This window comes from Oxyura jamaicensis, chromosome 2 (assembly GCF_011077185.1).
Source record: "Oxyura jamaicensis isolate SHBP4307 breed ruddy duck chromosome 2, BPBGC_Ojam_1.0, whole genome shotgun sequence".
In the NCBI taxonomy this organism is placed as follows: domain Eukaryota; kingdom Metazoa; phylum Chordata; class Aves; order Anseriformes; family Anatidae; genus Oxyura; species Oxyura jamaicensis.
Genome location: NC_048894.1, coordinates 48,784,239 through 48,797,768, shown reverse-complemented (window position 1 = coordinate 48,797,768; position 13,530 = coordinate 48,784,239). Strand labels below are relative to the sequence as shown.

Here is a 13,530-nt window from a genome sequence, read left to right as displayed (position 1 = left end):
TTGCTATAGTCCTGTTTGATAGCCTTCAGGCTTCTCTCAGCAATTTCATCACTGCCAACCTGGACTATCAACAGAGGATAGTAATCAGAGGGGTGAACCAGGTTAGGAAGCTTTCTGGCAATGTCCTTGATCCGGACCCCAGGGAAGCAGCAGACTTCCCTGTGGATAGGGTCAGGCTGGCATATAGACCCGTGGGGGTCTGTGAGCCCCCTGCATGCAGATCTGCCCCCACTGGGCTGGAGGGACCAGCCTGGCAAGTCTGATGCTCAGCATCTTTCTGAGATGCATCCGCAGCTCCCCTCTCTGTTCCCCTGAGAAGGGAGTCGCCTACAACAATCAACCGTCTTTCTTTCTTAGTGGAGGCAGTCTTGAGGCGTGGAGTTGACTTCCTCGCCCTAGGCATCCTCCTGTGTAGACTTTTCACTTCATCTTCACCCACCAGTCTCTCAATCTCCAGCACCTCAAACCCGTTATGTAAGGGCACCTGGGAAGACGATGCTGGTAGAGAGGGGGGTTGCCTGTGATGCTGAGCAGTGACCTGTTTCCATTCCTCTTCATCTCCTAGGTTCCCTCCCTCTGCCCGATAGTGACAGGGCAGAGGGTCCACCACTGTTTGGGGTGTCTCACCCCAGTGCCTTTCCTTCAGGCCTGGCAGGGAGTTGCTCCACCAGTCTATCTCCCTCTCACACTCCCTGATAGCCCTTGACCTCTCCACCTCCTCCTTGAGCTCTGCCACCAGGCTGACCAGGTCATCCACACACTCACACCTCACACACGGTGTCTCTGCCACCCTCAGATGGCAGCAACAGGCTCAGACACTCCGTGTATCCAGAGACCTGAACTGCCACATTTTTGAGCGGGCACTCAGTCTGGGTTGCCACAGGCTTTCTAGAAAGAGTACCTAGTGCAGACCATGGCAGTTTAGCTATAGGTAGACAGCTGGTAGATGAGCTGTTCTCCTGAGCGGGGTGGGATACTCTGCCCTTTCCGAGTGTGCCTGGCCTGCACAAAGTGCCATGCAAACTGCCGTGCCACGTCCTGATCACCGTGCTCGCTAAGGGCTGCCTTTGAACAGCTGGGGAGGGGGTGTTGCTGGCTCCGCCCATGCTCGTCAGCCTCCTTTACGAGGGCTGCTGGGTGCTGATCCCTCGGCTGCCTCGAGTGGCCTCCAGAAGGAAGGAAAGCCCAGCCCGCCTCAATCCCCCGCTTTGCTGCAGAATGAGTCTGCCCCGGAGTCAATCACCTTGGCAAGTGGCTGCAAAATGGCAACGCCTGATTTAAATGGAGATCACTCAACAATTATGGTCATAGGCAAAACAAAATAAGTACAGGGAGAATAATATACTTTACTGCCTATCACTAGCAGACTAAAACAGTGAGAAAATAAAAGCAAACTAAAAACACCTCCTTCACTCCCCCCCCCCTCCCCAATACACCTTTGTCCTTCTTCCAAGCAGCTCAGGGGAACAGGGAATGGCAGCTGCCATCAGTCCATAACACATTGTCACTGCCACTCATTCACGGTCACTCTCTGCCACTGCTCTACCCATGGGGTCCCTTCCACAGGATGCCGTCCTTCCCGAACTGAGCCTGTGGGGGCTGCCCACAGGCAGCAGCTCTTCAAGCACTGCTCCCACACGGCTCTGTACCATGGGGTCCATCCCCCAGGAGCAAACTGCTCCAGCACGGGTCCCCCATGGGTGGCAGCTCCCCCCAGGCCCCCTGCTCCTGTGTGGGCTCCTTTCCACAGGCTGCAGCTCCAGCCTGGGGCCTGCTCCTGCGGGGGCTCTCCATGGGCTGCAGCCTCCTCCAGGCCACATCCACTTGCTCCACCGGGGGCTCCTCCACAGGCTGCAGCGTGGAGATCTGCTCCATGTGGGACCCCTGGGGTGCAGGTGGACAGCATGCACCAACATGGGCCTGTCCATGGGCCACAGGGGAACTTCTACCCCAGCAACTGGAGCACCTCCTCCCCCTCCTTCTTCACTGACCTTGCTGTCTGCAGGGCTGTTTGTCACTACTTTCTCTCCCAGCAATGGGTGCACATCATTTTTTTCCCCTTCTTAAATCTGTTCTCCCAGAGGCACAACCAGCATCACTCACTGGCTTGGCTCTAGCCAGTGGCAGGTCACTTTGGAGCTGACTGGAGCTGTCTCTTATCTAACATGGGGCAGCTGCTGGGCTCTTCTCACAGAGGCCACCCTTGCAGCCCCCTGCTACCAAACCCTTGCCACATAAACCCAATACAAGGACTTAAAAACATATCCAGCTCCAAATGCAGCTTCTTTCAGTTAATTTGGAATTTAAATTACAGACATTTACAGCGGTGTGACTATGAAAGTTTCTCACACCTTACTCTGGAGTCTTTATGTATTTTGCTCTCAAATCATTATATCACTTCCTCCATCTTGTGAGGTTTAATTAATCAAAGCAGCTATGGAACACTGCAATAGCTAGAATTACCTCCTACATCATCAAGAGTTATGCTAGCTAAGTTCCTTTGTGTTGTGTTTATAATATGCAGTGACTTGAAGGAAGAAAAATCTTAGTTTTGAATTTCCTTCTCTCTAACTCCCTGATTGGGTGAAGGGAAAAAGGCCTTTACTCATGAACTGAGTTGTGGAATATTTTTGAGGTAAGGTACAACATGCTGTGTTTCTGCTGAGTCTATTTTCCATATACAGTCATGAATGGATCAAGTTATTTTTGTGAGGTGCTGTGATTTGAACTGCTGGCAGGGTGGGCGTGAAGAATATATGCTCATTTTTCACAAAAGATCATGTCTGTGTTAAAGATGTTACATACAAGACTCTCTGTGATCCCTTTCTTCTCAAAACAGATATAGCAGAAACAGCTAGAGAAGGGGTGGTGGTACCAAGACATCCTCTTACCATCAACTCCCACTTGTTGTGCACTGTGGGCAACCAAAACAGAGTGCAAATATATATGGCTGAAGAAAGATGTCAGTAATGTGGGTAAGCAAATGCACTTAAATCAACCTCTGCAGCATGTAGAGCTGTCATGCTTTCTATTCTTACATTCAAAGACAAGGGCCCAAGATTTTCCCATGTTTGCACCATTTAATCTTCATGGGTGTGATTTCTCATCCATGAGCCAAAAAGCAGGTGCTAATGCAAAATATCTGACAGGTTTTTACAAGCAGCAAATGTCTGGGAGAGACACCTATGTTATAAAACTGCTCTTAAAACCTAATTTTAAAAAACAGATTTTTATTGGTAGTAAAAAGAAGAAAAGTTACAATGGACGGACAACATCAGTATACTAGGAATGGTATATATTTCAGTGTAAAGATTTTTTAAAAATCAATTTAACAAAATTCATATTACTGATACTACTCACTTTTTGTTTATTGCAACTATAGTCTGTTAAACTTCAGATTTCAAGATGTTCTTCCAAGTTCAGTTTGAGAAAGAAGAACGTGGGTCAGCAGTGTGTCCAGGTGGCCAAGAAAGCCAATAGCATTCTGGCCTGCATCAGAAATATTATGGACAACAGGACTAGTGAAGTGATTGTCCGTCTGTACTCAGCACCAGTAAGACCACATTTCAGTACTGTGTTTAGTTGTAAGCCCCTCACTACTAGGACATTGAGTTGCTCAAGTACACAGAGGAAAAAGCAAAAAAGCTGCTAAAAGCAACTGAGGGGTTGTTTAATCTGGAGAAGAGGTGGCTGAGGGGAGACCTCATTGTTCTCTACAACTATCTGAAAGGAGGTTGTAGTGAGGAGAGTCACATTCAATTTTCTCAGGTGGCAAGTGGTAGCACACAAGGAAATGGTCTCAAGTTGCATTAGCAGAGGTTTAGATTGGACATTAGGGAGAATTTCTTCATGGAGTTGGTGGTCAAGCACTGGAATAGGCTGCCCATGGAAGCGGTAGAGTCCCTATCCCTGGAAGTATTTAAGAGTGGCGTGGACATCGTCCTAGAGAGTATGTTAGCAAACAGGTAGCAACAGTGGAAGTTTGTGTGTGTGTGTGCACACTGGTGTACATGCTTTACATGGTCATTTTCATTGCCAATGAGTATTTGGTGTCATCTTTCTGTAGGAGAAATTCCTATAGAAACAAAGTGGATATTCAGTCTCTCCACTTTGTTCATTCAATTTGCATAAACTTCAAGTGGTTTAAATTTAAACTTTTAATGATGTCAGTCCCAATCTAAATTTACTCGTAGTAGATTATGCTGTGTGAACCTATATTATTGATTTTTTAAATTATTATTATGCAGTGTACAACTGCTTCTTTCCGTGGTTCTTTTTCTGAGAACTAATTCAGACAAATTTGTTAGTTTCACTTTTAAATATGATCATTAAATTTGTAGAAAAAATATAAGTATCCAGGATTGTAGGAATCTATTTATTTACCAATCATTTTTCTACATCACATAGAACAGCATTAAAAGGGACTCTGCTTTCTTAACTTGAGGTACTCAGAAAGTTCTGGTAGAAAAAATAAAAAAAGTCTACACAATTTTATAGTTAATTATAGACAGCTAGAAGCAAGATCTTTTGTTTGTTCATTTGTGAATGAATATATGATAATTTAAAACAGTTAAGAAAAGTAATGATAATTATTTGCACTTTCTCATATATGTACAGTATGTGATTTTATAGCTACTTTTGAGACATAATTTATTAATATTAATGAAATAAAATGAATTGAGATAAATCATTGTCACATTGTGGTAATATAATCCTTCACTTCACGAATATTTCCATTATGTGCTCACAGATCACACATGACATGGTATACATGACTCGCCAAGGTACGTGGCTCCAGGACAGGTGTGCTCTGCAGTGAAGCAGGGGATAGCGGAACACAGGGGCTGCCTGCATTGAAATAACCCCAGCACCTGGCAGCCCTAGTGAGACCAGCTGACAAGGCTTGGGCAGGGCCAGCACTACTAATAGCAGCCACCTTGGTGTACAAAATCTGCCCTCAGGGAGCACAGCAACCAGGACGGGCAAACAGGGCATGGTGCATCAGCCAGTTTGCATGGCATGGTAGTTTGCATGACAGGTGGGGCATGTAGTTAGGGTGGAAGGTGGGTTGATTTCTATTTTGGGAGCAGCAGAGGAAGGAGCCTTCTACTGAAACAAAAATGTTGTCCACCTGCTATGCCTGCTGGGCTGAGGCTGAAACTCAGAGGGGCTGCAGAATCCTACCCCCCCCCCCTCCTCTTTCTCCCCCGCCCCCGTCAGATGCCTGCACACAAACAGACCTCCAGGGAACCCAAAGACCTGCCCAGACCCTCAATTCCAGGGCATTCCAGAATCTGGAGCAAGTGTGCCCAGCTGGATGAATTTTTCAGAGAGTTATCTCTGTTAGGAGAGGAGCTCACCAGGCGTCACAGCATCCAGGAATCCAGAGGAGAGACTGATAAATAGTACTATGTGTTGACATGGGCCAAGCAACAGCCCTGCCTTAAATTGTGACAAGGGGAAGGTAAACCAGCTTCCAGCCCTGAACCAACAAAATCGTACAATTCACATGACAAAGGAGGCTGGACCCTTGTCTCTGCTTGGATCTGGAGAATGAGTTTCCCTCTTGGCCCTGAAGTACTCCTACCTAACAGATACAATGCTCTAGGGATGCTGGAGGCAAGAGACTGTGTGAGTAATGGTAAAGAGCTTGGAAAGGGCAATTGTACAAAGCTGGCCGAGTCAACCACCTGCATCAGAACCAATGCTACAAAAAAAGGCACCAAGGTTGTTAGTAATTGGAGACTCCTCACTGAGAGGCAGAGGCATCCATTTGCTGTCCAGATAATCACTCCAGACAGGTCTACTGCCTGCCCAGGGCCCACATATTACGATGAGGTTACCAAACCTGGTGTGGCCTGAAGACTACCACTCATTCCTACTTTTTCATGTAGGGTTAAATGAGGCTGCAACAAAGAGACTCTGAAATATCTAAAGGGACTTTATGTTCTTCGGAAAGGTGTTGAAGGGATGCGAAGCACAAGTAGTGTTCTCATCTATCCTCCAAGTTGCTGAGTGGGACCCAAGAAGAAGGAGAGTAACAGACCATGGTTGCATGGCTGGTGCTATGCTCAAGATTTTGGGTTCTACAGTCCTGGACATACTTTTGAGAAAGTGGGTATGCTGACACCAGATGGAGCTCACCTGACCAGGTGGGACAAGAGTGTTCTGGGCAGCAAGCTGGTTGGACTTAATTAGCAACCCTTTAAAGTAGATGTGGCAAGAGAAGGGGATGTACCTCTGACTGGGAGGAACTGGCTTGAAGGCTGCACCCAGAAATTGGTGGTCAATGGCTCTATGTCCAGGTGGAGGCAGGTGATGAGCACTGTCCCTCAGGGGTCTGTCTTGGGACCTGTGCTTTTCAGTATCTTCAGCAACATACACAATAAGATCGTGTGCCCCCTCAGCAGGTTTGCAGATGACACCAAGCTGAGAGGTGCAGTTGATAGAACAGAAGGAAGAAATACCTTTCAGAGGGACCTGGACAAGCTAGAAAAGTGGTCCCATATGAACCTAATGAGGTTCAACAAGTCTAAGTGCAAGGTGTGGCACCTGGGTCGGGGCAATCCCAGGCAGGAGAAGAGACTGGGTGGAGAACTCACTGAAAGCAACCCTGCAGAGAAGGACTTGGGGGTTCTGGTTGATGAAAAGGTTGACATGAGCCAGCAGTGCGTTGCTGCAGCCCAGAAGGCCAACTGCATCCTGGACTGCATCAGAAGAGGCATGGCCAGCAGGTCATGGGAGGTGATTGTTCCCCTCTACTCTACCTTTATGAGGCCCCACTTGGATTGCTGCATCCAGGTCTGGGGCCCCAAGCACAAGAAGGATATGGGGCTGTTAGAGAAGGTCTAAGGGAGGGCAACAAAGATGATCAGAGGGCTGGAACACCTCTCCTGTGAAGAAAGGCTGAGAGAGCTGGGGATGTTCAACCTGAAAAGAGAAGGCTCCAGGGTGACCTTATTGCAGCTCTCCAGTACTTAAACTGGGCTTATAAAATAGATAAGACAGCAACACTTTGCTCAGTCAGATAATAATAAGACAAGGGTGAATGGTTTTAAAGTAGAAGAGGGGAGATTTAGATTAGAGGGTAGAAGGAAATTCTTCACTCAGTGTGGTGAGGCACTGGAAGAGGTTGCCCAGGGAAGTTGTGGATGCCCCAACCCTGGAGGTGTTGAAGGATGAGTTGGGTGAGGCCCTGGGCAACCTGATATAGTGGGTAGCATTCCTGCCTATTGCGAATGGGGGTGGGGGGGTGGAAACAGATGATCTTTAAGGTACCTTCCAACCCAAGCTGTTCCATGATTCTATGATTTTAATATGATACATATAGTATTTTTGAAAACCAGGATAAAAAGTTCATATTATATTAACAAAATAATTGTTGCTTACTTTTTTCTTTCATTTACTTAATCTTAACAGATTGAAGGAGTGTGTAGAGTGGTGTTTTGTTGTTGTTAGTTTGGTTTTTGGATGTTTGTTTTTGTTGTTGTTGTTTTTCCCCAGGAAGATTGAATGTGAATCTAGCATGCAGATGGCATGTAATTGCATTTCCTGCATTGTTACTATATGGGTTTCATTACTTTTTCACAGCAATGCACTGAGATTTAATTATCCAAGCCTAGCATTTGTTGGTAAGATGTGTGTATATAGTGGTCTTGCTCAATGGTTAGACAGTTTACCCCTTGCCTTGTGCACTTCCTCCATTGCTGCACCATATGTTCCTTACCAATCCAACCAGAAGAATCATAAGTACTAAAATTACCTGGGAACAACGGCAGACTAGATGGAAGCACTTTAAGCAGTTAGAAAATATCATGGAAATATTTATCTTGCCTTTGCATCCCAGGCCATTTTTTCTGCCTCTCTGTAATGCCCATTCAGGTAGCTATCAAACTAAACTTCTAGAGTGCAAGTTAGGGTTATTGTGAATTGTTATGTGTTCATTCTGACTACTGGTGTAACAAGCTATGGAATTTGTGAAATTACAGTTGCTTCATCTCCCTTGATGTTTACACAGACAGGAAAGATTTTCCCACACGTGTGTATCTATGATTTAACTACAAATGACATTGTACCTCTCTGACATTAACCCCTTAATCTAGCACATTTCTACAAATAACCACCTGTAGTCAATTCTTTATTCATAAGCCTTATCTGTTGTTACAGTATATAATCTGTGAGAATGCCCTAATTTTTATCATTCTCTAAGCCTGTCATCATGGCTGAGACGAGGCTTATCCCTCTGAGCAGATGAGATTAGTCGATCATGTTGAAATCAGAAGCGGGATTATAATGCTTGTAATACACTGAGTCAAATTAAATGCATTTTGTTTGTACATCAGAAGATCTTGTTGCTAAGGCTTTGGTGTCTTCTGCTGGCTGTAATAAATTGCCAATAAAACATATGAAGGCTGGGCAAGGGGATGAAAAGTCAAGCAAAAAGCAGAAACAAATCAAAGATATCTGTTTTGTTTATTCAGCCTGCTAAACTAAAAGTTTAACTGCTCTGCTGTCACCTTCATGTTCTAAACAACAGGGTTTTCACCAAAGATGCACTCTGATCTAAACTGCATGATCTTCACTTTAATTTAACTTTGATCAACAGTAAGGGCATCTTTTATTCTGAGTAACTTTTTGCCTTTTCTAATTTTGTTGTTTTTCAGGCATGTATTTTGTACTGTTTTGGCAGTAGGCAGCATAAACACAAATGCTATTTATGGGCTGTGTTCCATAAGGAATGACACTGAGAGAGATATATCAGAAATGTAGCCATAGAATTATAAATCAGCGGGTCAGGTAATTCTTTCTGCTGCCCTAGATGGTGCTTTTGTCATACCAGAGTGGTACAACAAGAGCTGTTCTTGAGAAATAATCCACTTCCCATTAATAGCCAACTGCTTTTTATTTGGGATCCTCTGAATAAACATTCAAAAGCTAAGATATTTATCTCAGCCTTCTCAAGATTATCTTAAAAAAGGGAATCATGAAACTGAGGTTGTAATATCAAGTGAGCAAGATGACTCATGATATTTCAAGTATTTCTAGTTCCAAGTCCCACTTGCAAACTTGAAAATGAAAAATATTATAAAAAATCATGATGAAAACTGAAGGAAAGAGTTAGCTGTGATATACACATGTGGTAGGAGTATGTCCTCCTTACTATGTGATATAAAAATGGTCTATTACTTAGCTTCTAGGAAGAGACTAGAAGATGTGTTATCTAATTCAGTTCAAATATCCGCATTTCATAAAGAACAATTACATGAAATGCTATGAGGAAATTTTATTTGTGCTTGTAATACTTTAAGGCAGTAAATCTAAGCATTTACCATAAACTGGAGGAAGCAATGGCTAAATTAAAGGAGTTGAGGCTCTTTCCAAGTTTAGAAATCCTTGTATTTTGGTAGATTCTGGTGGAATGCAATCCCCCGCATGACTGTTGTAAACAAAAGCTCTTAATTATCTGAATCTCTTGGAGCCTATAATACAATCCTTGTGGAGCTGTATTAAATATGTGAGAGCTATGAGATTTCTGCATAAAGTAGCTTATGGGCAGCTTGGACCACACAGGTTTGCTTTCATCTCCAAGCTATTTTCCATATGTGAGTTAGGCTGAGCTCTTGAACTGCCACTGGCTTAACGCTGCAGTTGCTAACCAAATTCATCTCTTCATGGTGCTTGTATTTTTATTTTTTATTTTTTATTTATTTTGATAACTCAAATGCAGTAACATTATTTGTGCCTGTTCATAGATTTTCCTTCCAGAAACTCTCCCCTAAGGACTTTCAAAAGCTGAGGTGCCATAGATGCCCTAGATAGAAGTACAAAGCCTCTTGCCAGCATGACTCATCTATAGCTAGCCTAAACAAAAATGTGGGCATTATGTTACTCTTCACTTTCAAAAGGCTTTGGTTGTGTATCATTATAAAATGTTTTATGATTCTGCTCAGAATCTTTGAATTGTACTGTTGCACCATATCATACCATATCAGGATTATTCCTGTAATGGGACCTGTTTTATTATAACCTGTGAGAAGTACTGGATAAATTGTTGTAAAAAAGTGTCTCTGTCAGTGTTTCTGAGGGAGAGATGAGAAAGATCATAGAATCGTATTATGGTTTGTGTTGGAAGGGACCTTAAAGATCATCTAGTTCAAACCCACATGCCAAGGTAATGTGTAGCAAAAAAAAAAAAAATGAATGAAATGCAGTACTTTTAAATTCTGAAAGCATCTTTTCACAGGTATTCTTTAAGATATTTTTTAAAAAAATAATAAGTATTTCCTTAAAAGAGCCCTGATCATGAAAGGATCGGGGCTTCATACATTGTGAGTAAACTTGTAGCTTTCACAGATTTACTTTCTTTTAGCCTGAGAGTTTAGCCAGATATTGCAGTTTTATTTATTTGTTTGTTTGTTAGCTTGTTTGTTTTCAGCTGGAGATATTGACATTTTAGGTATCAGTTTTGTTGCAGTGCTGCTTTTCTACAAAGAAGAGGAAAACCAGGAATCAGACAGATGTCAGGTTGTGGTGCTGAGATTAAGCTCTGCTAGCACTCCTCTTCCCAAGTCTAGCTCTATTTTCTCCAGTTCTGCATTCATTATTATTGTTTTTTTTTTGTTTGTTTGTTTGTTTGTTTGTTTGTTTTTCTGCTTCCCTCTGCTTGTCCACTGCTGCTACTCTTCTCATTCCTCTTAACTAACTTTAGACTGTGTTTTATATATTAGCCTTTTGAGTTTTGGGAATGTTGTTTCTCCTCTCCCTTTCTTCCTCCCCCTCCCCAGTCACCTCCATGTTTTGAATTTAACCAAAATGAAAGATATTTTTTCCATATACCATATTAAGTGAGATTTTATTTAATGCTAAGATTGCATTAAGTAAAGTAGATACAAAGATAGAAAGATAGGATTCTAGTATTTGATCATTGAAAATGTGTTGACTGCTAAACTCATGCTTGTGGAGAGACTATGGTGTGCTTCCTCCCCTCCTTTCCTCACCAAATATATGCATTTCCTTCCCTACAAATTGTTTTTCATTGCCGTCTGTATATAAATGTTGTGCTTTTTCAAAGACCATAAAAAAGATTTCCATCATTAATCTGCAGAGCGTTTACAAGTGTTGGCTGTTCATTCCCTCTTTTGGAAGTTTATGCAATAAAAGTGTTGCTATAAATTGCATGATATAGGTCAATCTTAAAAGATGGATGAAAATAAATTTATATTAGTCCAGGCATTTATATGAATGTGCAATAACCTCTTTGGTTTCATTAGATCTAACATAGAAATGCCAGGGGTATAAATCTTCACATTTCAGCGCATGCATGGTTCATTACCTGAGATGATTTCCTCCATAATGTTTAAGTATACAGTTAAGTACAGTTAAATTTGTCATAGAAAAATATATATCTTAGTTGTATGTGATAGACCATAATATAGTGATTATATATATTATATTATATGTATGTATATGTATATGCTATAAAGAAAGTGCCTAATTTCTGTCATTTGGTAACTTTGACATCCTTCTCAATTCATTTCCCTGGTACATCATTCAGATATGCTTGTAAAATATATCAAAAAAAAAAAAAAAAAAAAAAAAAAGTGAAACTGTTGCAGTATGGCAGAATTTGAAAAGAAAGGAGATCGCCAAATATTGTGGTTACTGACATAAACAGGATGACACAGTGCTAAAAGTGAGATAGCCAATAAGACTGGAGGATCACAGACTGTTAGAAAGCACAGAGAGAGTGAGGAGTGACATTTCTGCTGAAAATGTTCCATAGGATCTGACTGTGAATATACTGTGAGGATTAATCTCAGAGAGTGAGTGACATACAAGTTTTTCATGCTGGAATGGAGGTTGTATAATATCTAATTTTTCCACTTGAGTCACGACAGTACAAGAGTCGTCGTCGTCGTCCCATACTCCCTTTTTTTTTGGAAGCTTCCTATGTCTTCTTTTAGGGAAAGTGTTTTTCTTAGTTTTGAAACTATGTCCTATGTTTCCAGGTGCTTTACTCCATACTGTGCAGATACAAGGGAAAACTGAATTGGGCTTGTGTACCCAAACATAGCCACTAAAGGGATGGCTACAAAGGGTCTGTGCAACTCCACAGAGTAACAACACCCATTTTCCTTTCCTCAGCAGCCTCTTCATAAGGAGTCTTTTAACTTAACGAGGGAGGTACTGTTTCAAAACAAACAAACAAACAAACAAACAAACAAAAAAAAGAAGAAGAAGAAGAAAAAAAGAAAGATTAAAAAACTAAAGCAGAGTATAACATCTTTTAAGAAGATAAAAGTGCATTTTATGGATAAGAGGAAATAAAAATGAATAAATTTACAAATTGCTCTTGGTCCAACATCACTCACTGGTTACAGTTATGCTGAAGTATTTGTCACTGTCATTTCTTTTTAATATGCATCCCTTTCAGTCCTGCTGTCAAGCCTCCAGTTTGGTGATGATATTTTTCCTTTACAGTGACAAACATTTTGATTATGCAGAAACAGCAGTAATAAAGTGTAGAATGAATTTCAAGGGCACTAGTCCAAAGCAGCCTTATCTGATAATTTCTGATCTGACAGAGGTGATAATTAAGGTAAGTTGTATAACTTCAAGATTTCGGTTTGGTTAATATCGCCCTATTAGCTGCTCAATAGTGTTACTAGTCAAATAAATTAGGCTAGGATCTTCCCAACATCCTTGGCACTGTTTATATTAACTATGCTCAGTTCTGTATTACATCCACTCGAACAGCATATTACCAGCAGCGATGGTTGTCATATCGCATAATATTCTCAAAGTGCTTGAGTTTTGGATAATAAAACATAGTACAGACTTCAAATAACAGAGCATATATCTGTGTTCAGATAAACAAATGACAACAAATCTGGTGTTAATTTGTGCTACAAATGGTAGGCAATATGAGTGACTTTTTAATGTTCAATTCATGCTTTCCATTTCAATAACATTTCTAAGGCACAAAGCACCAAATCAGAGCTTTTCAAGTTTAGGAACAGATTTTAGACATGGTCACTGATCACTTAAAAGTCCAACCATAAAAATTACATAAAAGTAGAATTTTTTCAAATGATTCTACATGTTGATCCTATGCCTGCTGAAATCAGTGACAAAAATCTATTATCGTATGATCTCTTAGCACTATGTGCTTGATATCTCACGAGTGATCTGTTCAACACTAGTTAGTATCTGATAGTATCTGATAGATCTGGTATCTTAATATTCTAGGAACACTACAATAGAAATGCATATAGAAATATGTTTTAAAACAAAATATATTTTAAAATAAAAAATAAAGAAATATGTTTTAAAAACAAAACATCACTTAGATTTTTTCCACTTCCATTGAAAAGGCCCTCCAATATAATGTTAACTAGTGCAGAGTGTTGTGAATATCAGAAAAGGAAGATTTTAATGCAAAAAGTTGAAAGAAAGAAAGAAGGAAACAAAGAAAGAAGGAAAGGAGGAAATAAGGAAGGAAGGAAAGGAAGGAAGGAAGGAAGGAAGGAA

General features: G+C 41.5%; 1 long non-coding RNA gene across 1 annotated transcript in view; it reads right to left on the bottom strand.

Annotated features, from left to right (window-relative positions):
- Window positions 1-314: 314 nt before the first annotated feature.
- Window positions 315-13,530, bottom strand: part of LOC118162853 — a 29,226-nt gene continuing 16,010 nt past the window's right edge. Inside the window, exon 3 of the long non-coding RNA XR_004748666.1 lies at window positions 315-810. This is a non-coding gene — a long non-coding RNA (uncharacterized LOC118162853). The remainder of the gene's footprint in view (window positions 811-13,530) is intronic.